Raw genomic sequence first — 3,932 nt, forward strand, 5'->3', positions numbered from 1 at the left:
TGTCTGTCTTTGAGGTACTGTATGACTGACTTAGCTAGAATATAATGATTCACAAAATAATTTCAAAACAATGTATATAAGGCACATTATAAATTAAAGAAATTAACTTTTTTTTTTTGAGACAGAGCCTCAAGCTGTCCCCCTGGGCAGAGTGCTGTGGCATCACAGGTTACAGCAACCTCCCACTCCTGGGCTCAAGCAAGTCTCCTGCCTCTGCCTTCCAAGTAGCTGGGACCACAGGCGCCCGCCACAATGCCCAGCTATTTTTTGGTTGCAGCCATCATTGTTGTTCGGCAGGCCTGGGCTGGATTTGAATCTGCCATCTTAGGTGTATGTGGCTGGCGCCTTAGCCACTTGAGCCACAGGCGCCGAGCCAAGAAATTAAGCAAAAGAAAAAGATTAAAGTGTTGTTACCATTTGCTATTTGGGTAACAGATTGACCTACATCTGTATTTGTAGCATTTGTTATTCCACAGCACAAACTTGTGAAAGCCATATCTCATAAATTTGTCAGTCAAAGGGGCTATGTCTACTAATGCTTCCTGTTTCAGAGGGTGCGAACAGTTTTGGTATTAAGTGAATCTCTACTGAGGTAGTCCTGAGGTTTCCCAGGTGGAAGCTCTTCTCAGATAGAAAAATTTACCTGGATGTTGATTTCTTCTGGCCATTTCTCCTAATCCTCCAGACACTAGAGAAACACCTATCAGTTATGTTTATGGAGTACCTTCAGGGGAAGGCTATTGTTTTCTGGAGAAACAGTAATCTGAGTATTTCATTTGGACAATAATTCTTCTCCCCAACAATAGAATAATGAAATCAGGCACCTAAAGAAACTAATGAGTCAACTTTTTTTCTCCAGTCTAGCATGTAAGAGGTTTAAGAATTTGTGTTCCAGCTGTCCTGTTTGTTCTGGTACAGAACCAGATTGTTTAGTCAGAGGGGAGAGTGAAGTATTAAGAAATGAATATGGGCTTGGTACCTGTGGCTCAAGTAGCTAAGGCGCCAGCTACATACACTTAAGGTGGTGGATTCAAGTCCAGCCTGGGCCCGCCAAACAACAATGATGGCTGCAACCAAAAAAAATAGCCAGGTGTTGTGGCGAGCGCCTGTAGTCCTAGCTACTTGGGAGGTGGAGGCAGGAGACTCACTTGAGCCCAGGAGTTGGAGGTTGCTGTGAGGTGTGATGCCATGGCACTCTACCCAGGGGGAAAGCTTGAGGCTCTGTCTCAAAAAAAAAAAAAGAAATGAATATGTAGCCCCAGTATATATTGGAAAGCCTTGGCCCACAGCTTTCCATTGGTAAAGAGAAGGTAGACTACCCTTTGGGCTGGGTATCCCTAGAGTCATTGTACTAAATAGTTGGCTGTCCATAAAGGGATCATAGTCATGGACCAAGTATTACCTGTGGACAATGTTGTGCCCATCTCAGGTTGTCAGAATGGGCTGAGATCTGCATTTTCTCCCCAGAGTCTCAAGGTCAGATTCCAGTGGCAGGTGGCATCCCTTAACAAGCATGCATCCACTTTTGACCCTCAATTCCTAAGTTTTAGACTTACCTGTGCCTGGATGACTCTTTTTAGCCTTTGTGTTGCCAGTCTTCTTGCTAACATGACCTCCCAGTCTGCCTTGAGTTTTACTACTGACCATTAATTCACTCTCAAAGGAATCTGGGGTGTCTTTCTGGATCTTTTCAAGAGTCCGTGAGGAGGTTTAACACAGACCATCGGCCTCCAGTTTAGCGGTGGCAAACTAGAGCTTTCTTTAAGCCAAGAGCAGAGCAAGGCCACAGGTTTATAAAAGAGCCACCAGTGACGCAGCAGGGGAAAATCAATTTGAAACACCTTATTCGATTGAGAAAGTCACAACTCAAAAAAGGATCAAAAAAGGCAAGGAAAGCAGGTAGTCCTCCGTTTGTACCACAACCAGAAATGGTCCAGTTTGGCCATATCTTGTAAAAGAAAAAATGTGCTGTTTAAGGGTGGCAGCAGTTACACATACATACTCTGGCATCGTATCTTAGCAACAAAAAGCCAAGAGGTATGAGGAATGAATTAAAGACACAGAGGAAGGAGTGAAAATGTCAGGCAGTAAGAAAAAAGAGGCTAGTGTTTTCAATGATAAAGTTCACTCCTGTTTTTCTTTGCTTCAGTTTCAAAGGAGTAACTCATAACCTTGAGTACTGATCTCAACACCCATAACTAAGGAGATACAGCTTCAGGCAGGCAGAAGAAAATACAGAGCAGCAGATTTAACACTATTGTGGCAGACTGTTGCTGAATAATTGATGCTTGTCACTTTCAGCAAATACACAGCAATCTGATGAGGTTTTAAACAAAGTCTCAAAGCAAAACTAACACTTACTTGGAGATTCCCTTTTCGGCTAGGCCAACCTGTTCACATACAAAATTTTTTATAAATTTACATTTGCACATATTATCCCTTATGTAGACCATTTTTGACATGCTGAAGCCCTGTGTTTGTCAGAATATTTTTTTCTTAAACCATGACTTATTTTAGGACAAATATTGTTATTAGGTTTTGTCCTACACAAAATCATTCTCTTTCCTTTTAGTGTTCCTTGCCACCCATGTTTCTTCATATTCATGAGTTTATTCACCTCTTTGTCCTACATCCTGCTTCCTTCTTCCTTTTTTCCCCTATTTTGAATGGAAATGCGATCCCAGTTAAGTCTTTTCTATTTACAAAGGCATGAGAAGGAGGCCTGGGTTTTAAAGGATCTAGGTCTCTAGGTTAAAGTTCAGACTTCATCAAACAATGGAGTAGGCCAGCTGGAAAGCACCAAAAAAAATAAACAAGGCATCAACAACCAGGGAGCAGAGGGACTTCAGAGTATACTGTAGGTTTGTATTTTACCTTCCATTTTTAAGAAAGATATGAGAGGGAAAGCAGAGGGTGGCTCTAACATTATGAACATCAGTTTGTTTACTATGACACAGAGAGACAGCTACCCAACAACCAGCCTTCTCAGCATCTAAAAGTAGACCTTGTTCTGAAGCTGGAGCGTGTCTACCAAATTAAAAGAGTTCCAGAGAGTCAGAGCTGGTTCAGGGAGTTCATAGGGTCTGGAAGGCAAGTTTGATCCCCCATTTCCAGGAGAGGGAAATGTTACTTCCAGGGCATCTTTCTAGTAGTGAGGGGATGGTCCCAAGAGAGGTCACTTCCTGAGCCATTCCTGACTCCAAGAACCCATAGTCATGGTGCGGTAAGGGCTCTGGCCTGGTGTCTTCTTGCCTGACCCTAGAGTAACTCTGTCCCTGACAACCTTCTTCCCTAGTGGTAGCAACCATTTCAGAAGCTTCCTTCAGCACTGACGCTGGCCTGGCTTTCTTTTACTATATCTTCATCCCAACTCTCCTTATCAAGACTTTAAAAACCTGGTTTAATGTTCTACTTGTGGAGCCAAAGGCCCCTTTGTAAGCTTTTGAATATCAGGCCCAACTGGAGGATGGTGTGTATTGTGGAGATGAAAAAAAAAAAAGAAGGAAATGAAACAGGGGGTAGGTAAGGAGCAACATTACCTAGAAAGCAAAGAGAGTGAGAGCTGTAAGTGTAATAAGTAATGTGCATCAGGCAGCGTGAATTCAGAATGTCTAAATGTTCCATTAGCTTATATTCCTGAAAATGTACACTTTCCTCCCAGATTTTAGCACTAAAATGTCACATATGGGGAATGGATGTCAAGTGTGTGTTCCCTGGTTTTTGGTTTCCCCTGACAAAGCATCGTTACTGGTACCAACACAGTGGAACAAATGAGCAGAACAAGTAGATACAAGTGAGCAAAAGGTCAAAGTTTATTAAAGCACAGTACACTCCAGAGAAGGAAAACATCTACCTTGGCTCGGCGCCTGTGGCTCAAGCGGCTAAGGTGCCAGCCACATACACCTAAGGTGGTGGGTTCGAATCCCTAGCCC

The sequence above is a fragment of the Otolemur garnettii genome, unplaced genomic scaffold (genome assembly GCF_000181295.1).
Source record: "Otolemur garnettii isolate 467f Iridium unplaced genomic scaffold, OtoGar3 scaffold00383, whole genome shotgun sequence".
Lineage (NCBI taxonomy): Eukaryota > Metazoa > Chordata > Mammalia > Primates > Galagidae > Otolemur > Otolemur garnettii.